This window comes from Theropithecus gelada, chromosome 2 (genome assembly GCF_003255815.1).
Source record: "Theropithecus gelada isolate Dixy chromosome 2, Tgel_1.0, whole genome shotgun sequence".
Classification (NCBI taxonomy): Eukaryota; Metazoa; Chordata; class Mammalia; order Primates; family Cercopithecidae; genus Theropithecus; species Theropithecus gelada.
Window position 1 is genome coordinate 150,859,267 of NC_037669.1, and position 24,720 is coordinate 150,883,986.

The 24,720-nt window shown below is 43.8% G+C and overlaps 1 protein-coding gene across 7 annotated transcripts in view; it reads right to left on the bottom strand.

The window, feature by feature from the left end:
* Positions 1-24,720, bottom strand: part of ZBTB38 (zinc finger and BTB domain containing 38) — a 125,008-nt gene that overhangs the window by 27,509 nt on the left and 72,779 nt on the right. For 4 of the 7 annotated variants that reach the window (XM_025375331.1, XM_025375335.1, XM_025375332.1 and 1 more), the window contains one exon: positions 19,122-19,226. The gene's annotated coding sequence lies outside the window, so the exon portion shown is untranslated. Of the gene's footprint in view, positions 1-19,121; positions 19,227-20,706; positions 20,866-24,720 lie in introns of those variants that run through there. The other 3 variants (XM_025375330.1, XM_025375328.1, XM_025375329.1) reach the window with 1 other exon arrangement.

The following is a 24,720-nucleotide window of genomic DNA, read 5'->3' on the forward strand; positions in this document are numbered from 1 at the left end:
GGGAGCCCTGCATGCCCACTAAGGATAAGGCACCCACACAGCTCCACTGTGAAGAACAAACAGAGAAGAGGTTAGGGGTTCAACCAACCAGAGGGGAGCTTCTACCCCTTGAGTGGCTTTTATAGGCCACACGTTGCCCCTTCCCATTCAGGGAAAGAGATTGAGCAAATCCACCCTCAGAGCATCACTTTACCCTGAATTAGATGATTATTCAGTTTCTTCACACATAGAAACATCAGGGCAGCCAGCTTAGGAGTGTTAGGAGACTGGGCTAAGAAGGCCAAAGAAATTTCAGCACAGAAACACTCTGTTCCCTTCACAGCCTCATCCTGGTCCATCCTCGCCTTGGTGGTGAGGGGCCTTTTAAACACAGTAAGGTGACTTATGCTCTGAGAGGCAATGAGTACCAGGCCAAGAAGAGGAGGCAGGGCAGAGGAGTGTCCTGGCCCAAGAGGTGGGGCAGGATGCAGGATGAGAAAGGCCAGAGAGAAAGGGATATGGGGCTCCCCCTACCCGGAAAGCCTCTGCTGTCTTCCTGAGTGAACGGTAGGTAGCCCAGTGCTGCAGCATGCCCCTGGAAAGGCCTGGCTCTTTCTGCATTGCTGAACCTGCCCATTCTGCTCTTTCAGGTGTCATGGGCTTAATAACGAGGTTAGAGTCATAAAAGTGAATGCCCCAAGGCAGTTCCTAGCTCTGAGGGCAGGTAGTCTTTCTTAAAAACAGGATTCCTTGGGCAGAGCCCTTCCCCAGTGGCACCTTTTTCAGGGATTTGTTTTTGGGTTCCTTTAGATTTGATGACCACAGCCCATCCCCAGTTCACAATGCTGTGTCCACAAGATGGTGCTGAGACCACACAAAGAAATGCTCCTAGGTCCCAGGTAGCCAGTCATTCAGCCCCAAGACCTTTCTCAAAATGGGCATCAGTAAGCATCACTTCACTAGGACCAGAGCTTGAGGTGTTTTAGATAACAAAAAGCACAGAGGTCATGATGCTTAGTGGAACACGCACTCTGACTCATCCTTATTTGTCACAAATGGATTTTAGAGATTCTTCAGATGGGGAGTGGGGTGGGGGGCTGAGGATGGCTCCAGCCAGTGTGTGAATCTCCTAGTTACAGATGTCCCCACCAAGGAGGGAGCAACTGAGGGGCCCTCAACTGTAGCCTTTGCCATATGACAGCCCTTTGAATGTTTACCCTTTCCTGGGCTATATATCTCCAATTTCTTCACCTACTCCCTTGTAACAACAAAAACAATACAAAACAAAAAAACCAAAACTTTACAGAAAAGCCTAAGATCTCATAGTGTGACCAAAAGAAGTTTCTAGACTCCCTGATGGGTGTAATCCTAGCACTTTGGAAGTAATCCTAGCACTGTAATCCTAGCACTTTGTAATCCTAGCACACCTGTAATCCTAGCACTTTGGAAGGCCGAGGCAAGAAGACTGCTTACAGCCAAGAGTTCAAGACCAACCTGGCCAACATAGCAAGACCCAGTCTTAGTTAAAAACAGAAAAAAAAAAAAGAGAAGTTTCTAGACTCCTGGTTCCACATGGCTTATTATGCCATACTCCTCAAATGGCAGATGCTGGGACCCCACTTATTAAAGTGGTTGACCTCACTGTAAGCCTCAGTTTCCTCATCTATAAAATGGAGTGACTACTATACATATCATGCAGTTTGGGAAGGACTGAGAGTGTATGAGCACTCAGCAAGTACACAGCAAGTAGTAAGTGCTCAATAATTGATTTTATTTATAATATACAGACTTTTTTTTTTTTTTTTTTTGCCCGAATTTCTCCTTTCTTCCCTTGTTTTATTCCTCTCCTTTGGCTTCCAAACCTCCAGGACTGGATTTTTTTTTTTTTTTAACTGAAACTCAAAATTTCCCTTGTTTATTCTGGTTAAACTTAATTGTGTATGCTTTATCCATCCTTTCTCTGCCTGTTGAGGTATTTTAGAATGTCAATTCTATCTTAAAATACATCTACTGATCACTTAAACATGCTCTACTGATTCCTGCTCCAGAAGCTTTCAATAAGTTCAGGACAGTGATGACTGTGATAAAATGACATGACTGTATTCTAGCTCACCTCCACAGAGCAGCAGAATGGGATCATTCTTCTTCCCCAAAAATCATATTTTGAGATCAGTACTGTTATACTTAGAAAATATTTTTAAATCTATTAGAATAAGAAAAGAGAAAGCCTTGGCTTCATCTTTAAAGAAGGAAACTGAGCACACATCATCAGGATGTGACCCTGTACGAAGCAGTTCTGAACAGCTTAATCCATCAGTATGTTTGGACTCAAGATACCGAGGCCACAAGGCAAGTAAGCTCTTGAACTCAGATCCAGAAAGTTTCAGAGCTCCTGGGAACAGAATTGCTGGGAATAACCTAAGAATAAAAGATCAAGATATCAAGCTCCCTGGAGCTGATCTGTAGTCTCTGGGCTGGTCTTTGGTTACAGGTGACCCAGTGCAAAACTCCAACCAATTACATTCTCTCAGCTCCACGGTTTCAAAAACACAGCAAGACTCTAATTTTCAACTGTTCTTCTCTATTCCTTCATTCTCCCTAAGTAGCTCATTCCAATTGTTTTTCTTGGGCTCACATCCCAGCATCCTTGTGCCCCACCCTGCCTGGAATTCAGGCAGCCTGCGATTGTTTCAGCGCCCATATCCGCTTACCCAGCAGAACACCACCTTCCTTATCCTGACTCCTCCCAAAGGCCAACCTTGTCAACCCAAACACAGAACAAAGACAAAAACACCCGGCCATATTCCTGTGTAGCCTTGTACCATTTGCAAATCATTTTTTTTTTTTTTTAGATGGAGTTGTACTCTTGTCACCCATGCTGGAGTGCAATGGCACAATCTTGGCTCACCGCAACCTCCGCCTCCTGGGTTCAAGCGATTCTCCTGCTTCAGCCTTCCTGAGTAGCTGGGATTATAGGCATGCGCCACCACACCTGGCTAATTTTGTATTTTTAGTAGAGATGGGGTTTCTCCATGTTGGTCAGGCTGGTTTCGAACTCCCGACCTCAGATGATCTGCCTGCCTCAGCCTCCCAAAGTGCTGGGATTGCAGGCGTGAGCCACTGCGCCTGGTCTACAAATCACTTTCATACATGTCACCTTATTTTCCTTCTCACAATGCTACTGCAGGCAGGGAAATTGTATTTCCATTTCAAAGATGGGACACCAAGGATCAGAAAAATGAAGACAAAGTCCCAGCATCTCATCACTTGTCACTGGAAAGGCTGGGTTTTCAGCCCTGATCTTGTGACTCTGAGCTTCAAACTAACTTCTAACATACTTAAATGGAAGACTAGATTTGTGTGATTCTAAACATTAGCAAATATAAACCACCATCTCATCTTTTGATTGGTATGCTTGACAGCTGTGCTTGTTTTATGCCAAATTCAGTGTCAAACATGTATCTGCCACTCAAAAGAACTACATATGTGATATGGTTTGAGTTTGTGTCCCTGCCCAAATCTCATGTTGAACTGGAGGAGGGGCCTGGTGGGAGGTGACTGGATCATGGGGGCGGATTTCCTCTTTGCTGTTCTCCTGATAGTGAGTTTTTACAAGATGTGATGGTTTAAAAGTGTGTGGCACTTCCCCCTTTGCTCTCTCTCTCCTGACGCCATGTGAAGAAGACGCCTGGTTCCCCTTTACCTTCCGCCATGATTAAGTTTCCTGAGGCCTCCCAGTCATGCTTCCCGTTAAGCCTGAAAAACTGTGAGTCAATTAAAATTCTTTTTTTCATAAATTACCCAGTCTCAGGTAGTTCTTTACAGCTGTGTGAAAACAGACTAATACAATATGGTTAGCTATTTTTACCAACAAAACCAGTTTTTCCTGATCAGCCTATAGCATGCCATTAACACACTGCTGGCCTGGTGATCATGTAAATATTCTACTTTGTATTTTCTACCATCTTGCATTACTTGATCACACAGCATTTTGTTTAACTTGTTCTATAAAATGAGAATAACTCCTGAGAAGATTATTGTGATAGCTGAAGAAGGCAGTGAATATAGAGACCTTAGCTAGCAAATATTCAATTAATAGTACACCATATTACTACCACTAACAAATTTTCAATGCTTTCATTAAAATCAAGCAGAGTTTTATTTTCTTAACAAGTATCTGATGAGGTATAAAGCAGCATCAGTACAATAATTCAAAGAAACAGAATGATTTCCTCTCCTTGGCCTTTTTGAATCCTTTATTTCTTCCCTCATTCAGCAACCTCCTGGAGCCCACTCTCCAATGGAGGAGAGGGACGTGCAGACAGTTCCTATGATGATGAGAGTGCTCCACCGATGGGGCAGCCAGGGCTCGGGAGGAAGCAGCCTTAAACTGGGGAAGAGGAGTCAGAGCAAGGGAGGTGGGGCTCGCTCTTGAAGGACAGGGAGAATTTCCTTGGAATCCAAGAGGGAAAAAGGCATTCTTTTGTAGGAAGAGGTCTAAGCGGGCAAGAATGATGCACTTGGGGAGGGGCAAATAGGTGGGATGGCTGCCCCACAGCCATGTGCAGGGGCATGTTAGGAGATGGGGAGGAACCCTGGTGGGGCCTAGTCATGAAAAGTTTCCAATATTGGATGAGTTTGGACCTTATCCTCTAGTCCCATAGTTCTCACACCCTAGCACATACTGAAATCACCTTTGGAAACTTGAGAAGACACCAATACACAGGCCCCAATTCAAGATTCTGATTTGTTTAGTCCTGGGTGGGGCCTGAGTATTGGGCTTTTTATTTATTTATTTATTTATTTATTGAGATGGAGTCTCGCTCTGTCACCAGGCCGGAGTGCAATGGCGTGATCTCAGCTCACTGTAACCTCTGCCTCCTGGGTTCAAGCGATTCTCCTGCCTCAGCCTCCTGAGTAGCTGAGACTATAGGCATGCACCACTACACCAGTACATACTACATTAATTTTTGTATTTTAGTAAAGATGGGGTTTCACTATGTTGGCCAGGGTGGCCTCCATCTCGACCTCGTGATCCGCCTGCCTCAGCTTCCCAAAGTGCTGGGATTACAGGTGTGAGCCACTGCACCCAGCCTGGGCTTTTAAAATAAGCTCTCTACGTACAACTTGAGCAACGGCAAGCCATTTAAAAGATTTAATACGGGAATGATTTGACAAATTTGCAGACAGGTCACTCTGAAAGCAGTTTGTGAGAAGGGTGTCTGGAGAAAGTCTGAAAAGAAGGCAAAGAGACATGTGGGGATGAAAGAGGGGGGAAAATTTGAAAGCTATTTGAAAGGAAGACTCGACTAATTGGAAATTAGGGACAAGGCAGTGGGGCAAGAATGATTGACGTGCCAGTTCTACTGCATCTAGATGTGCCACTAACAGGTCGGGAGCCCAAATCAAAGAGCTGGTTTGGGAGGAGGATAATGAAGTTTGTGAAGTCTGAGCCCCCTCTGAGAAGCCTGAGAAAATGCAGGTGGCTCCCTCAATCAACAGACATCCAAAATGGACTTCAGTGCTGAAAGGGAGCTGGAGTGAAGATTCAGATGTGCAGTGCAATGACGTATGGGAGGTGGTTGCAAACATGAGCATGAATTTTGCCCAAGTTGAAGTAAACTGGATGAAAAGAAAATAGGGCTAAAGGGGGAGCACGAACAATGGATGCTGGTGCATCAGAACCACCTGCAGACCCTTACTACAATTTCATTTCTTCATGCCACTCCAGACTGAATCTGGTAAGCCCCAGAATCTCATTTCTAACAAGCTCTCTTGTGCTGCAGGATCAAGGCTAGGTTTGGACACTGTACTTGTTTCCTGGGGCCGCTGTAACAAATTACCTCAAACTTGGTGACTTAAAACAACAGAAATTCATTATCTCACAATTCTGGAAGACAGATGTCCAAAATCAAGGAGTCAGCAGGGCCGTGCTCTTGGCTGCAGGGAGAGAATCCTTCCTTGCCCCTTCTAGTTTCTGGTGGCTCCAGTCTCTCCTTGGCCTGTGGCTGCGTAATGCTCATCTCTGCCTTCATCTGCACATGGCCTTCTCCTTTCTACAAGTGTCTCTTATAAGGACACTTGTCATTGGCTTTAGAGTCCACCTCTCATCTCAGAATCCTTAATTACATCTGTGAAGACCCTTTTCCCAAATGAGGTCACACTCACGGGTTCTGGGACATGGACACATCTTTTGGGGGGCAGCCATTCAACCCATTACTGACACCATGGCAGCAGCTCACATGAATGAATGTGAGAGGGAGCTGGAATCCAGAACTCCACGCTAAGCTTCCTGACAGTGGTAGGAAGAGGAAGAAGAGAGGAAGGGAGAGCAAGCAGCTCAGAGACTCCTAAGATATGCAGTTGCACTCCCAAGTTGTGTTCTGCTCAAGGGACCACAGGCCACTGTGAGTTCAGGGCAAAAGACCACCTGAGAGTACTCCACAGCATGGAAAAAAAATCACAACAATCATAAATTCACAAAAAGCCAGGCCATGCTACCCTCAAAATGTAGGCAAGAACTTGGAAGGGCTGAAAAGGCTTTTAATTCATTTTTAAACTAGATTAATGCAATATGAAGCTGGAATTTCCTCTCTAAGATTCTGCAGCCCTTTTCTCACCACCCTAGTAGTTTCCAGTCCAGACAGGTCACCATGGCAGCATGGGATTAATTATTTCTGTCTTTCCCATTGTTTTCTTAGGAGCAGGCAATGCCCTCAGCCATGAACATTAAAGAAGTTCAGTTACACTTCCCTTTTCACCACCTACAAGGGTCCCATAAATATTCACTGAGAGCAGATCACCCCTCATTTTTATACTGATACACGTTCCACCATTAAAATCCTACATTATTTGTGTCAGTTGCCTGATACACAAAGGTTTTCTGTCCCCTAAAACAGGACTTTCCCTGCTTGGCAACAGGGTTTCCAAGGCCAGAAGGTCAGTGGGGCTGGAGATGGTAGAAAGGAATGAGGCACTATAAGATTAAACTCACAACCAGGGGACAACAAGAGTCTTCAGAATCAGATTCTTAATGTGGTCAATATCACCCCATCATACATTTCTACAGCAGGGCTTAAAAGGCACAACCCTCAACTCCACCCCCTAAGACCAAAGCATCCAATCCACCTCCTAGTTAGCAAGTCCACAATCTTACATAGGTCAATCTCTATGTCAGTCTGTCTCTGTGCTTCGCCGGAGTGTCTAGAGCAGCACTCCTCAAATGTCAATGTGTGTAAGTCAGCTGAGGATCTTGTTAAGTGCATTTTCTGACACAGTGGGTCTGGGGTAGGGCTCGAGGCTCTGTATTTCTAATGGACTCCCAGAGGATGTCCATGCTGCCAGTCTGAGGACCACACTTGGGGCAGCAAATGTCAGGTCTCCACTGCAGCAGCATCTGATGGCTTTTCTTTGGTCAAGTCATCCTGGAACAAGTTTCTAGAATGATTCCACCCTGGCCCCCCTAGAGTCCAGTCCACATAGCATAAGCCCTACAACTTCACTTACAATGGCAGACACTTGTATTTCTAATAAAAGCCCAACTCCTACAACGGAAATGGGTGACATAAACAGGACAAATTCCAGAAAAGCGTCTTGTATGTCTGGTCCATCTTCATCTATGTCAGGGTAGAGATGGCTGAGGTACCCCTGAAGATGTGGTTTAAATGGAGTGTAGGGAAACCAAGTTCCCTGACCTCTGGTGAAATAATAGCTAGAATGGAAATGATGATGATGATGCCAGTAACAAGAAAAGCTAACACTGACTGGGCACCTTTTACATCCCAGGCCCTGTGCTATGTGCGTCAAAGACATTATGACTCAGCACCAAGAAAGAAAGGGCAGGGTTAAAAGATGTGTAGAAAAGAGGGAAAGCATTGTAAATTCCGGGGTTTGTGGAAGGTCAATAAAGTGTCAACAGAGGGAGACTGTCAATAAATTGTCAACAGACAATTCTCAGATTGTCCCAGTCTAGGACTAGTTAGGAAGTCACTGTTGAGATATTTCAGAAAACATCCTTGGACCAAACGTACCAAAGACCAATTATATCAGGACATATCTGCTGTCCCTTGCTGTCGTCCATCACCTGATGCCATCCAGGTTAGCCTCTGCAGGCTTGGTTCCATTTGGCTGCCTTAAGAGGGACATGCCTGGACACGGAGGGGCTTCCTCTGATGTTCTTCCTGTCTCACCCTGGGATCAGTACACTGAGCACTGGGCAACTTAGTCAGGGCTGCTCTGTCTGAAGCCTTCCAGATGTGCCTGGACACAAATACTATGCTCTGCTACTGACCCCACTGACATAATACTTTGCCTGTATGAAATGGACATAGTTATATCCAAAGCGACTGACTTATTTGTGGTGAGATGGAGAAGGTTCAATGGCCTTTATTTTTCCCTGGGCTGGGCCTTAGACAGCTTCAAGCCCAACGCTCTGCAGGAGAAGACTGGGCAGGTTGCCACTGAGGGAATTCAGATCAGTGGACTGAGTCAAACTGCATGCAACTGCCATGCAAGAAGCAGCCCATAGGCTCCATTCGGCCTGCAGATGCTCTCATCAGGCTACGATCTATGTGAAAAAGTCTCAAACCTCCAGTTTGCCACAATCTAACCACTTGCTTACCTTCTCATACCAAGCCCACATTTAACGTTCAGATTACCTTCCTGTTCCTGTATGTGAGTTTTAGATCTTAGTCTATAAAAATGTAAGTATAAATCACGTGTAGGTTTTGTTCTGCCTGTGAAATTTTAATCTCTGCACGGTGATTCATTGTCCTAAAATTTAAATGCTGAGATGTCAGTATTCAAGTTTTCAAAACTCTCAGAGTGCTTCGTCCTAATGAAGGACAGGTGTTGAGAAGCCTTACCACAGAATATATTTGGGTGATATACTATTTCTTAAGGATTCCTTTAGTTTGTCCATTCCTATGGGAAAAATTTCCCTACATAAATCCTCAGAGGCAGAGTGGCAAATATCAAACTCTTCACTTTGCTGCAGTCAGTCACATTAATGATAGTCTGTTCAAGCTTCAAGAAAAAGGGGTACCTGACTCCTAATAAGCATTTCATGAAGTCAGATTTTCTATCAGAGGCACTCAGCTCTCCTTCTTTAAAACAAGCGTCCCACAAGTCATCATGAGCAGGTGTGTAACGGGAAGCAACACTCACTGAGTTTTATCGGTTCCAGTATCCTGAGCTGACATCATGCTCCCTCCTGGGTTACAGTAGGTGGGAGTTGACATCATGCTGCATCACTGTGCCATACAAATACAACAGTTCCAAAAAACAGATCATAGAAATAGGGCCTGGACCATCCAGCTGTCAGGTGTTCCAAACAATAGGGTCAACACTATGAAGCATCTCCACCAAGATCACAAGTACTCTCAAGGAATCCTCAGAACTGCTCAATGAAAATGGTGGCTAACCCCACGAAGCAGATTTCAGCTTTAGCGACATCAGGGGGGATGTGCAGCTGATCCCTCAGTCCGGGGAGCATTCTGACTGTCTGGGGCGTGAGGACCTCCTGCTGGAAGGCGGCTGAGGCTCTGGGCCGGGTCTTCCCCACCTCCTCCCCACTGTCAACAGACACCTGGCTCCAGGCGCAAAATGCCAGCGTACAGAGATTATCTGTATGGGCCTGGGCCCTCAGATATTTATTTAAGTCCACGTACACACTTTCCCTGCACAAACATTTTCTTCTTCCCCATTTCCCACAATTCCTCCTCCCATGTTTCCAGTTTGAAGCCACTGCTGGCAACACTACGACCTCTGGAGGGAGGCCAGGCCTGGCAGCACAGAGCGCGAATGCAGCACAGGATTGTGAAAGTTGCCTCTTCATAGGCTCAGGAGACGCAGGCGCTTGGCAGAGCTGTCAAGCAAGCCCACCAGCAGGTCTGAGGTACACGGAGAGGCACAGAAGCTTTCCTACTATGGAAAAGTGACCAAAACTCTGGCCAGTCTTTCGAATGGATGAACAATGGTTCAGACAAAAAAAAAAATCGAGTGGAAAAAATCGTGGGAGGGGGGAAGAATATTAAGGGAGCTACGTTCCAGTCAGCTGTTGCCAATTTCACCCCAAAAGAAATTTAATAGAAACAGAAGGAAAGTTTCTGGCAATAGTCAGGTACCTACATAGTTCCCCTATTCACCTAGTTTAGGGTAAAATTATCTGAGCAGAAGGAGCAATGACGTTGGTAAATAAGTTGTGTACATTAAAAAAATAAATAAAACTCCCCACGCAAACTCCAAACCACTGCAGGTAAACACTCGCAATATGTTGTTTAGAAAAATTATGCTTTAAATATACTGATCTAAAAAAAAATCGAAAGAACAGACTGTTCTGTAGAATAGCTTGAGTTTCTGCCTGTGCTTTCATTTTAGAAAACAAATGCTCATAGACCTCACAGCGGGAGGAGTTTCACACAGGGATTCAGCTCACAGAAAATGGCCACCGCCTTTGACAGACCTTAACACAACAAACAGGGCACCCAAGAGACCTTTTGGGAATATGAGGCACTTGCCTTTCACAAGGGTAATCGTCTAGAGATACACAAAAACCCCTTCTTTTTTTTCTTCCCGACCAGTAATATAAATCATGGCCTCCCAAGTACTTGTTTACAGAATACCACAATGACTAATTACCAGAACTTTTCTTATTCTCTCTGAGCAAAGGAACCTCAAGGGAGAAAAAAAAAATAGGTCATTTTTAATATAAGGGAGTTGCTAGGATTGGAGGTAAGACAACTATTTAAACTTCATAAAAGGAAAAAAAAAAAAACCTCAAAAAGTATTTTCTAAAATAGAGAAAGGCGCAAATCTTCTTATCAGAAACGCATTATAAATAGAAAAGAAATTCTTAAAAGAGATTGTTCAAATGTGACAAAAAGCTCTCGGTTTCCTGAAAATGTCAAAAACAAAAACAAATATCGACAATACTCTAAATATCCAACAGACAGGGTAAGAACTTCACTTAGAAGCAAATTTCCATTTAGGTAATTTACGGTGCTTCTGTGCACAAAGTTGCTTTACACTGTGTAGTCACTGAAGACACTCCAGAATTGCTAGACCTTCACAGGAAAAATTTTAAAGGTCAGGGTTTTTTTTTTTTTTTTTTTCCTCTAGTTAGCACAGCACTCCGGGGCAGCCAGTTCTCTAACGTCTGAGTAAAACCCTACACAGGGCTTCATTTCAGTGCCACGTCATGGCTTTTGCAGACTATCTTCTTGCCTCTGCTTCCTCAAAGTGGTCCTTCTGTCTCCTCCCATTAAAGCAAAGGTGGAACTTGCATTAATCCAAGAGAAGGGCTGAACACACCACAGAAGGCATGGTTCAGCCACAGGCACCAGTTATGGCTACATTGTAAATCTCTTCCACCAAAGAACATCAAAGACCCGCACGGAGACCTCGAGAAACCTTGCTCTTTGAGCTCAAGTCAGGGACTAGAAGACCAGACTTAAATAGGTTTAAGTAGGGACAGACCAGAATGCTGAGTAGGTTTTTCAAAAAGGGAATCCTCATTTAGGTGTCTGGGAGCCAATCACTGTGCTATTAGAACTAATCGGAAATCTCCGTGCTTCCACGAAACGCACAAAAGTATGGGGAGACTGATCTGAATATGCGGGTCTCCCTCGCCTGGCAAGATAATAAATTAATTTTTGTTTGGACTGAATTGGTGGTCTTATTATCTAATTGTAATCAACTCTACAAATAGTCAAAGTTGTTCTAACACACGAACAGGAAAAATAACATAAATAAAACAGGGCCTAGAAACAATATCCAACTCACAAAGCAGGAAGTGACAGCTCATATCTGTCTCACCTTGCACAAAGCCTGCCTTCATGGGTTGCTGAAATAATCCCAGGATACCCTTCCAGGACTTAAATAGCCACTGGATTTCTCACGAAAATGCATCCTGGTATGAATACTCACAGTAGTGGCCAGAAAAACTGGGGTGCGCAAGCTGGGTCTTCCTCCCTCCCCAAGAAAATGTTTAATTTCTTTCAATATTAAGTTATAATATACCTTAGGAATTTTCATTTACATAAGAGAGGAGAAATGCTTTTGTAAGATGGAAAACAGCCTTCTGCCTCTCCCAGGTCAAAAAGAAATTTGCTTGACTATCTTAATTGGCAAAAACCCAAGGGCTCCAACTGGACCGGAAGCTTTGCATCACGGTGTCCTACTGCGTGTGTCTGCTAGAAGTCCAGCAGATGTCATGGTCAGCTCGCTCGCATGGGACAGTGCCAGTCCTTCTTTAAGCTTTGCTGCTGACTGCCATCTCCTGCTTTTCTGATAACCTGCCTGTTTCTGGCAGACTGGGCCTAGGACAGTGGGTTCTGTTCCCACTTTGCCACTAATGATGTGGCCTTGAGCAAGTCCTAAGACTTCTCTGGACATTTCTTTCCTTATCTGGAATGCAAAGAGGTTGGGCTAGTTTATTTCCCAGGTTCCCCATAAGCATTATATTTGAAAACCACGATTCCCAGCCAGTCCCAATCCTTCTGTAAGAGTCTTCATTCCTTCAAAAGTGGACAATCTCCCACCCTTAAATTCATGCACTTTCCTCAAAAGTGTAGAAGGTAAAGGCAGAACCCAAAGTCTGGCTAATATCGGCATATCTATGAGGACAGGAGGGAGCTGCTACATTGAGACCCCTGGGAGACCTCAGACTGAGTCCCTGCCCCTGCTTGTCCCAGCACCTCTGCTTTTCTGCTCGAAAGAAAATAAACTACTACACCTTAGAGCCGGAGGAAACAGCCATCATTGAGCGAAACCTTCTCTGGTTACAGGTGAGGAAACCAAACAAGCGAAGTCATGCTGGGAACAATTCCTAGGCATCCCCTCTGGATTCTCACGGATGTCTTTCTTCTCACCCCAACCCAGCCCTGCAGGAGCTCTGGGCAATTTTCCTAGCCCCCTGTAGAGTTCCTCAGGGCCTCAGAGGGTAATCAACAAACATTTACTTAGCCCTCAGGGCAATCCCCCAAGGAGCAGTTTTAATCTTTCAACTGGTACAGGCTCTGGGAACATTTAGCCCAGCATAGTGACAGTGACAGCTATAGCAAGACACAAATTAATTGATCTTATCAGTGTGGAACTCCATTGGTATTTTACTCTAAAAGAAAAGCTTGCAGCAGCACAGACAGTAGATAAGGATAGGTTAGGGAGATAGGGAGGCTCCATGAGGCTGGGGTTCTGATCTCCTACCTGGCACGTAGTTGATACTAAGTAAATATTTGCTGAACAAATTCAAATTTGCACATTATCTCTGCTCCATTTGCTTCTTGTCAAAAAGTCTGAGGTTACAATAATATTAAGGATGAGGATCTCTGAGCCTCTCAGTTAAAATCACGAACAGGCCGGGCGTGGTGGCTCAAGCCTGTAATCCCAGCACTTTGGGAGGCCGAGATGGGTGGATCACGAGGTCAGGAGATCGAGACCATCCTGGCTAACACTGTGAAACCCCGTCTCTACTAAAAAAATACAAAAAACTAGCCAGGCGAAGTGGCGGGTACCTGTAATCCCAGCTACTTGGGAGGCTGAGGCAGGAGAATGGCGTAAACCCGGGAGGCGGAACTTGCAGTGAGCTGAGATCCCGCCATTGCACTCCAGCCTGGGCGACAGAGGGAGACTCCGTCTCCAAAAAAAAAAAAAAAAAAAAATCAGGAACAAACACTGGTTTCATACTCTTACTATGTGGCTGGGGAGGCAGCCCAGAGTGTGGAGAGAAGAGGCTGGCCTTGTGAGTCAGACAGACCCCAGGGTGTAAAAATCTCATCTCAGGATGGGCACAGTGGCTCACGTCTGTAATCTCAGCACTTTGGGAGGCTGAAGCTGGTGGATCACCTGAGGTCAGGAGTTCAAGACCAGCCTAGCCAACGTGGTGAAATCCCATCTCTACTAAAAATACAGAAATTAGCTGGGCATAGTGGCAGTCACCTGTAATGCCAACTACTTAGGAGGCTGAGACAGGAGAATCACTTGAACCTGGGAGGCAAAGGTTGCAGTGAGCTGAGACGGCGCCACTGCACTCCAGCCTGGGCAACAAGAGTGAAACTCCATCTTAAAAAATAAAAAATAAAAAAAAAAAAACCTCTTATCTCTACAACCTTGGCTATAGTTGTTGAGTTTCTTTTTGCTTCACTTGCCACACCATGTTGTCTGAGGTTCTAAAAGATGGCAGAGATAATGCATACAAGGTATAGACCTAACTCCATGAATGTCAGTTCCATCCTCTTTCCTTGGAGCTGTGGGTATAGAGAGAGAAACTCTGTTTCTAGGAAAGGCTCCAGGCCATCAGCATCCTCCTCCAAAGAGGCAAACCAGCAAAAGGATGCTGACATCGTTTTAAAATGACTCAATATAGTTTTCATAAATATATTCCCACTAAGTCATCTTATTTCTAAATTATGTATAGAGAACATAAAGAGCAATTCAATATACATGTCAAATGTTTTATACTTTCCATATCTAAGTTAAACACCAAACATGTCTATATACCTCAATCCTTTGTTGTGAATAAACAAAGAGGGGAGCTAGAACTAGGAAGAAAAAAAGGATACATTCTTTTTCTCTCTCTCTTTTTTTTTTTCTTGAGATGGAGTGTTGCTCTGTCACCCAGGCTGGAGTGCAGTGGTGTGATCTCAGCTCACTGCAACCTCTGCCTCCCAGGTTCAAGTGATTCTCCTGCCTCAGCCTCCCCAGTATCTGGGGCTACAGGTGTGTGCCACCATGCCCGGCTAATTTTTGTATTTTTAGTAGAGACGGGGTTTTGCCACGTTGGCCAGGCTGGTCTCGAACTCCTGAACTCAGGTCATTCATCAGCCTTGGCCTCCCACAGTGCTGGGATTACAGGCATGAGCCACTGTGCTCAGCCAAATGATTTTTTCATCTATAAAATGGAGTTGGGATAGATGAAGAATATGAACTTTAGCCTAAAAATTAAGTGACTTTAAGATGCAGAGATTGAGGGAAATAATATAATGACAGTGATGTTTATCTACCAGAAGACAGAGTCATGTAGAATAATTTAATGGCATGACTGTGTAGTGTTGTCACTATATATATTGCTAACAAACAAGTTACAGTGGTTTTGCAAACTCTGGCCATGGGACAAGGTGTCATCACTTATTCCACAGAAAAGAAACTGGTTTGCAGGCAGTATGTTACCCAGTACTGGGATCACACAGCAGAGAGCAATGAGATGATGCGGGGCAGGAGGGTGCAATAATACCACCATTCCCTGACTCTCTGGAAAGTATTTGCTTTTATCTGATTATGCATATAATCCATTAACATTAATGATATAAAAATTTTGAGCATAGACATATCTGTGGTAGAAACAGGATTTGAAACTAGCATCTCAAATCTCAGGTTTATCTCTTCCTCTGCTTCACAGAAGTTGGCAATTGTTAATCTTCGTCACCAGCCATGACAGTGCTATTTAAAATGCAGATTCCCTTGCCCCACCTGGGAATCTACATTTTGACACGTTCCCCAGGTAGATTCTTGTCCATACTAAATTGATGGTCACTGGGACTAACCCAGAATAAATCAGTGGTAATAGGAGGTGTGTGCTTTCCATGATAAAATTAACAAATTAAAATGAGTCTTAAAGATAAGGCTTTATGTGTAGATGCACATTATATAAATTTATATATCTATACAAGGTTGTGAGGGGAAGGGAACCAATATTAATTAATTGCCTGCTACGGTATATAGAGATCCTGACCAAATTATATATTAGTCAGTTTTCCAAATAATCCTATATGAGTTATGGATGGAAAAAGTCAGGCTTAGAGAGAAACTCTTCTAAAGTCACAAGTCTGGAAAGTGGCCCAGCTAGGTTGTGAAACTAGATTTATCTGACCCCAGTCTCCTCATTCCATTGTACTAAGCTCATATGCACGTGAAAACACGCAGACACGCATATGTCATACAATAGCCATATGGTAAAAGGCAATGGAATGACATTATTGTTAGAAACTTTTTGCATCAACAGAAATGTAGTTTTTAAAGGACTCATTCTATTAAGGGATATTCTTTAATTTGTATGCTGACAACAGAATACAGTGTATGACTACTATTAAAACCACATTTAACAGCTTGAATTTTCATAATCAGAAATGTGTTCTGGGACTTGCCCGGGACAAATTTAAGAGTGATTCTTGATTTGTGTAAGCTACACACTTATGTAAATTAAACCACTTAATATTCATCATATATGTCATATTACCTTAAAAAGGAAAACACCAACAATGTAACTTCGCACTTGTCAATCCAAGGGTCTTCCTAAGCTCATCCCTCACCTTCCAGGCTCTGACGTACCTGGTTCCCTCCATTGGGAACCTCCTTCCGCTGGCTTCTGGAGTTGCGTTCCTCCATGGTTCTTCCTTACTATCTTGCCGGACTTCTATCTGCCTCCCTGGATCTTCCATTCTTTTCGCAAAAGGCTCCATCCTCAACCATTTTCCCCCTATATTCTCTCTCAAAAATCTCTTTTCCCATCTCTTGATATTCTCTCTCAACAATCTCTTTTCCTGTCTCTTGACTTTTTGTTATAAACCAAAGACTCCCAAAGGAGCCCTGGCCTTCCTGTGGAGCGCAAAGCCCCCTTCTGCCTGGAAGACAGCATGCTTCAACACTGCAAACACAGCACCTCTAAAATGTAGCTCCTTACCTCCTTCTGAGTTTCTTCCATGGGTACTACTGCTCTGGAAATTGCAGTGTCAGCTTTAGCTGTTCCTTCTCCACTGACACATCAGATTCTGTCAGTTCTTCCCTCTGCATCTGTTCCTTTCCCATTTCATTGTTATCAACCATTTCAGGCCTTTCCTGCCCCTCTTTTTCCTTGGTGGGTCATAGCAGCTTAACTGGCCTTCTGGCCTCTAGTTTCTGCCCTGCCTCTCCTCCTGATCTCCCCCAAGCTACTCACAAGAGCCTGGTTCTGAAGCACAGCCACAACACTCCCCTGTTCAAGTATCTTTAATGACACCTATTGGTTAATGCATTCACATTTCCTAATTGGCATTCAAGACTGTATCATTTGGCACCGAATGTTCTACAGTTTTGATGCCTGTATATAGACCAGTTCTAACTCAATTGGACTTGACCCTTTTCCCTGAATATGCTCCATGTTTCTCCATCTCCTACTAGTCCTCCTATCTCAAATGCCTCTTCCCTGTTCTTTTATTGAAATGCCACATCATTCAAGGACTTGCTTAGATGTTTTTTCTCAAGAGCCTCTTGACTGCTAGGGATAAAAGGGACCCCTTCCTCCTCAAATTACCAAAATATCTTCTTTTTGCATTTATCAGATGGTTATTTCTGCATATCTTCTTTCCTCAACAGAGTCTGAGAGCGAAGAGACCAGATTTTTGTGGCAGCTGAATTCTCCATTCTCTCTAGCACAGTCATACTTGTAGTGGATTGCTGTACAGCATTCATAGAACACCTTAAAGTTTACAAAGCATGTTCACATTCAACATCTCATTTGTTTTATTTGGGGATTAAGTTATTACAGGTAGCATTCAAGTCTTGCAATTTGATTTCTGTGGCTTATTGCAATTCTTAGAGCTATCTCTAATTTTCTACCTTATAAATTAAACAAACATATTTCTTAAATTACTTTACTTTTGAATACCCACAGTCTTCTGTGGCCTACAAAGCTAAGAGAAGAGAACGTTTCAAATCAAACAAAACCCCCTTGCCAAACTGCTTTTTCTTGGATTCTGAGTTAAATGTACAAATAAAAAGGCCTCTATAAGCAGGTAACAAGAATGACAAAATCAAAATTTTAAAGAGAAGTGTGAAATTCCTTTCTAAAGATATTAAGACTTTTTAAATGGCTTTCCTATATATCCATTTGGAATTCTACGTATGGGTCAGTCTCCAACATCCATGAGCTGACGTTCCAGCATATTAACAATAGAAAATTGCTAACAGTTGAACAACAAATTCTTTGCTAAGAGACTGGAAATGACTAATATGATTGTAAAAACAAATCTGTCTGGTCTTGAGTACCCAAGTGCCTTGTAGAAGCTCAATAAACATTTGTTGATGAAAAATAAATCAATGAATTCAGAGAAGGCCTTACTATCATTTATAAATTGAGGGCATAAGTTTTAATAGATGGGCGGAAGTATAGATTTAAGTGGAGAAAAAAGAAAAATTGAATTTAGAGGTAGAAATTTTGGTATGTCTATGACTCTGGTCTGTCCCTGTGATGGACCCCACTCTGCAACTGCTGGAGAAGCAGGGAAGGAGGTGGGGGTGAATGGCAAGCACCATCCATCCTACCGTGCCTCTCTGGAATCAGGCTGCAAGCTCCTCCAGGATGGTCACTTTGCAATGCTGGCACAGCGCTGTGCCCACAGAAGGGACTTCATACATGTAGTATGAGATGCAAAGCCCTCCATGACCTGTCTCTATTTTCACATTTCAATCCTTTACGCCTATTCTTCCTCACCTCATAGGGCTATCGTGAGGGGTAAATAAAAAATACTGTGCTTAAAGCCCTTCACACACTGCCTAGCATACACACGCATACAAATGCTTGATAAATGGTAGTTGTTATTGTCACCATCTGGGACTTTGTATATGGCTCCAAGGTAGAGCTTAGCGTGTTGGGCCGTCAATACTTGGCTGTGACAGCTGCAAGTGTCCTGGGGATGGTCTCTTCACATTTGTATACTCTGTGCCTAGCAGAGCGCTCACCTCACAGAGGGCCCTGAAGCTGGCTACGTGACTGAGCAACGAAGATCCAAGGTCCAGTCCTGCCTTGACCCCAACTCACTGGGTAACCCTGAAGCGTCATCTAAACTCTCTGGGCCTCAGCAATGTCAGTGCATCCTTCCAGCCTTGGGAAACTAGAGATCTGTGAAGAGACACGTAGAAGACTCCAGAACAATTGCTGACAGAACTGGAATGAGAAACCAGCTGTCCTAAGGCCTTGATCTCCTAGTTCCCCTTCATCACGGGGGCTTTACACATCCGGTCTCCCAGTAACACATCACTTGAGTGTCATGGTCACTTTGTAACCCCAAAACTTGATGGATTGCTGTCTTGAATCATATACCCTTTGGGAGTCCCTCAGAAAGACCATTTCCTGTCTCATGTAGACTAAGGAGTGACGCGAATTTAGTTACCTCAGTTAGAACGGACCAGCTTTAACAGAGTTAGATTCCTGTGCTTTGGAAGAAATCACTTGGAAATCCTTGGTTCTGAGTCCTCCATTTCTTCCACATCAAGATCTAAAAAGAAAAAGAAAAGTGCAGTGTCCCATGACTAGCTGCTAGGATTTGATGTTTTAGCAACAATAACTGCAATCAGCACATATTGAACACATAAGTCAAGCACCCACAAAGTGGTTGACATATGTGGTTTCGTGTTGTCTTCATAACAACCTTCAGATGTAGGGAACATTCCCCCATTTCACAGCTATAGAAACGGCGACTCTAATGGGCCACAGAACCTGTTCGAGGTCACACAGCTGGTTTATGTGACAACTAGGACTCAAATCCAGATTCAATTGATTCCAAAGCCTGGGCCATTAACCAGTAAGTCAGGGTTTTAAAAACTTTTCAGCCAGTGACCGACTGTTTTAAAAATTTATGTTATATAAACTGAAAACCAAAAGTCTCATAAGACAATGCTTACCTTCACTATGTGCAATGCATGTTATTTTCTATTCTATGTTTCTCTGTATTGTACTGTATATTCTATATCGTTAAGAAGATTTCCAGTAGCAACCCACTAAACAGATCCCAGAGTCTTCTAATGGGTCCCCTACTCTTGAAAAACACTACACTTAGATATAGCGCCTCACTAGCTGCTTCTCTGAAACCAGGACAAAACTCTTCCACATTTTTTAACCATGAGAATCTGACCAAGTAGTTGAGCTTCACAGAAGAAGTCTTTAACCTTTAAAATGTGTATAAGGCACTATAACACATATCACCTATAATCGATCCTTAGAAGGGATACTCAATTAGGGCCAACGTCCAGAATGGAATTAGGCACTTACCTACCGCAGTGCAGGAGTTATAAAGCGGAACCGCGGACAGACTAAAATCTCAGGTGATTTATGATGTACCCTACAAAAAAGTGGCTAACGGCGGGCGGTTGTGTTGTATGTTGTACCAACAGAGCAGACCTAACTACTGCAGAAGTAGGCGGCTGAGACTGCAAACCCCTGGGGGCAGGGCTCTGCCTTTGCACGTCCCGTTCAATTCCAGAGTCTTGGTGTTGCATCAAGGAAATTATCAAGTTCCCGTAGGGTCAAGGACTAGGGTCCGATTCTCAATCCAGGAGACGGGAGGTGTGACTGTCAACGCAGTGCCCGAGCCCGCTGGACTCGAGCCCACCACGTCCCCAGTCCCGGGAGCGCATTCCTCCTCGGCCCCCGCCCTCTAGCACAGCCGCGCAGTTGGGCCACGAGATGCGGCGCAACCTGCCCGCACTCTCCAGCCGAACCCACCCCGCCCCGCCCCGCCCCGCTCCGCTCCGGGCGCGGGCCCCGGAGTCCGGGCACCTGCGGGCGCTTCCTCCCCGCGGGCAGCTCGGCTCTGCTGCGTTTTCGGAGCTCAACCCTTGCGAGGGTTTCCCCAGCTCGGCTTCCCGGCTCCCTCCAGAAGCGAGGTGCAGTCGGGCTGGCGGCGCCCCGGGCCCCATGCCCGCAGGCCGCGCCTCCCCCGCCCCCGGCCCCGTGAAGACCCTGCAAGGGGCACTTACGGGGCTCGGCTCCTCAGCCGTCGGCGCGTTTCCCCGGGGGTCCATCGTGCTTCCGGACCCGTGAGTCCGGCCGCGGCGCTGCACAGCACCGCCCAGAAAATGGACGCCGGCGGCTCGGCTCTGCCGGCCCGGCCCGCCCCCGGCGCGGGGCAGAGGACGCAGCCCGTCCGGGAGGAGGTCGGCCCGACACGCAGCCCTGCGGGCCCGGGGCTGGGGGAACCGCGGCGCCAAGGATCAGGCCTCAGGAGGGCGGCGGCGGGACCCACGAGGGCCCCGCAAGGCCCCATGCCTGACCCAGGGGCCAGCCGGGGCCCCCCACCAAGTAGGCAGCGGCGTCAGCCTCCTCGGGGAGGACACAATTCAGAACCTGCCGAAGGTCAACGCAGTTAGGACTCTGGGCCACACAGCCTGGTGACTGTCAGAACAAGGCCCCGGGCCGCAGAAGTGTCCGTGAGCTCCTGTTCCAGACTCTGCACACAGGATTCGCAGAGTCTGGTGCTGTTTCAATTGCATCAAATGCTCAGGAATAAGGAGTCACCTGTGTTTTTCCATGGCCGTCAAGAGAGGCCTAGATTGATTTTTCCCAACGTGGCATAGAAACTATTTCACGCAAAAGACCCAGTCCTCTTCTTTAAATGAAGGGCCCTGGCCGCTGGCATCTTTCTTCCAAGATCCAGGGACTGCTCATTGAAAAAGTATTCAGAGAGGGCCTGCCACAGGCTGGCCATGTGGAGCTAATGCACGAATAATGGACAGGTGTTTGTTTTTAAAAAATCGTCCATGTTCCCTTGTTTTGATAGTGGAGTCTTAAAGTTTCTTTTAAAAAAATTCAAGGGCACAGCTTAAAAAGATTAAAAAGTCAATTCTTTGCATAACTTACGTTTTTAGCTAGGAATCTATAGTACTTGCAATTCTGCATCCCAGTTCCTGACCATGTTTTAAGAATGTGATCACTTGATGAATAGACTCCAATATTAAATATAAAGCCAACAAAACATTTTAAATAATGAGGGAAAAATATATTGACTCCAAGTCAGATTAAAGAATCGTGTTATTTAAAAATAAGAGGAAGAGTTTTGAAGGCCGACAGTTTAGGCAACATGCATACACATGTATATTAGCATTTCCCAACCTCCTCAAAGCCAAGCACCCTTTATTCTTTCTCCATATGCCACATGTTCAGCAAGATCTACTCCACTAAATTGCATTTATTAAGTAATGATTCATCTTCCCACTTAAACAAAAACAAAAACCTGCAATGTTTTTGTATATGCAATTGCCAATCAGAGCTTCCTCAAAACCTGAACTAAGCTGTTGTTAATAGTGGATTCTAACCTAAAAAACTTGTGGTCTATTAATAATTGCATGTTTATATGTTTCCACTGAAGCTTTTGGAAACTCTGAAAATTATTCAAAGATCTCCAAGAAAACTGAGGCACATGGATTAGGAACCAGGGTTGGGAAGTGCTAGTATTCGGTATTGCTGTCTGTGTTTCCCTGTGACTGGAAGGTGGGAGGTGGTAGGGCAAGGCAATTCCACTTTGGATTCAGCCTGCCTGGGTTTAAAGCCCAGCTTTGTTGCTTACAAGGCCAATTTAGGCAAGTTAGCTAAACTCCCTTGGCTTCTTCATCTATAAAATGGGACTAATTTTAATATCAGTGCCTACCTTGTAGGACTTTTTAAGAATTAAATGAGATAATACATGTGAAGCATTTGCAAGAGTACCTGCTATTATGTAAGTGTGCTATGACTGTAGGCTGTTGTGGCTGCCGTTAGTACTGGAAGTATTCAGAGTTCTGAGTTCCTACCATCCAAGCAGTGAGAATCATAGCTACTGTGTGTAAAACAACCTTTACACTCTAGAAATTTTCCATGGGTAATCTGCCAGGGTCACATGGTGAGTGACATAAAGGGATTGAAACAGGTCTGACTCCACATCCACTTTTTTGTATTGTTAACATGTTCCAGGTGGTACCTTGATCAGACTCTGTCAACAGCTTGTTAAGGGTAAAACCGGCTCTGGGTTTCCTAAGAGGCTTAGCAAGTGAATGGGTCTTTACATCCACTTGGGAATTCACAAACAGTGGCATTTCTTTCTTATTAGCGCCAAATGTTTCTCCAGAACTGACTAGATTTCCCCAAATTGTTATTAATAACTAAAATATCACAGCAACAGTTTTAAACAACACAGTCTAAAAATTACATAATCAACCCGTCCTTCAAAATTTTCCATCCTTCCTCATAACCAGTCACAGATTCTCTCTCTTAATCATTCTTCTGAGTATGGGGAACTATCTGGAAATTTCCAGAAAGGGCCCAAGTTGTCATAATTATTTTCTTTTCTGCAAAAGTTTATCATTTTCAAGACCACTAAACATGATGTGTTTCCTCTATCTTTATAATACTTCTCATTTCAATACATTTGCAAAAAAAAAAAAAAAAACCAAAAAAACAAAAAACCCAAGACTTTCAAGATTATCTCCTCTCTTAAATTTCCACCAGTTCTTCACCATTCCCACAGTATGGTTCCTGATTCTTTTCCAGGGGCCTTTTCTAGAAGGTTTTCCTACCTCATTCATTTAATCTCCACACTGATTTGTGTTATCCTACAACTGCCTGCTTGCATTTTCTGACTAGGACTCTTGGCCAATTTAACACTTACTAACCTCTTCTCTTTAAGGTTTCAATATTATATTAAAAGACTAAAGTATCTTTTTTAAACCAACTTGCTGTCTTTGTTTCCTACTATTGGTTAGGAATCTGTTAACACATTCCAACTTTCATACTAGCAGCACTCTGTTAATTTAATTCATGGTTTTACTTTTTTTTCCTCTTTCCCTCAACCTGTGTTCTCACCAAATTCTGTAACTCGGCCTCCCCCAGTTTGGCTGCTTATCACTTTCCCTTCAAGCACTTTAAGGAAGTCTCTTTCCAAATCATTTTTTCTCATCTCTACTATGTTCTTGAAAGGCCCCTTGTTGTGTGTGATGTATGTGTTTGGTAGGAAATCTACCAAAGCCCCTGAAGAGGCAGTGTTTAGAATAGGGGTGTCAACTTCCCATGCCTGTGGGAGCCAGGCAGATAAATGTGTGAAACTGCTTATGGGAAGTGGCATGAACTTTGGCCTGCAGGAGAATTCAAGTCCCACCTAAATGGGGTTGGGAGGTGAGGAATGGGGATGGTGGCTACCCAACCCTGGACCAATTGTTGCCAGGTGGCAGCACTTCCTAAGGGAGCCTGAATCAGGATTTTTACATAAAATCTATGAAATGTTGACTACTTAAAAAGAAAAAAAGGAATATAAATCTGATCAAGTCTGTAGATGTAACTCCCAATTTACAGGAACTCTCTGAGATAGAGAAACACATAAAACAGCACCAAGGGAGGTAATCACCGATTTCAGATAGGAGGAAACTCTACAAACAGTTTCTTCAACAAAATTTTTACAGCAATAGCAAGGAAAAAAAGAGAGGAGGGAAACCTATAAATTAAATAAAATTTAATCGTGTCAGTTGCACTGTATGGACTTTATTTGGATTTGAGCCTTGAACAAATAAATTAGTTTTTTAAAAGATGACCTTTCATTTTTTTGAATGCTATGATGTTCTGCTGTAATTAAAGAATGATTGTTCTTTGTTGGTGTGGTCTAGTACTGTGGTTATTTTTCTTTTTTAGTAATCCACATTTTAAAATTATATTTTAAAAGTAATCTACATTTGTAAAACTTTTTATTTCAAAATACTTCAAACTTATAGAAGTGTTGCAAGAACAGTGCAAAAAAAAAAAAAAAAAAAAAAAGATTCCTGTATACTCTTTACCCAGACCTTCCTGAACCATATGAAAGTTACAGACAACATTCTCTTTTACCCCTAAATATTTTAGTGTTTCTTTTTGGAGAGAAAACCCTTTTTCTTAGAATATTTAGCTTTTAGAGAATCATACTAAATCATACTAAAATATTTAGAAATTATACGATGTCTGAGATTTGCTTCAAAATAATACAGAAGGAGATT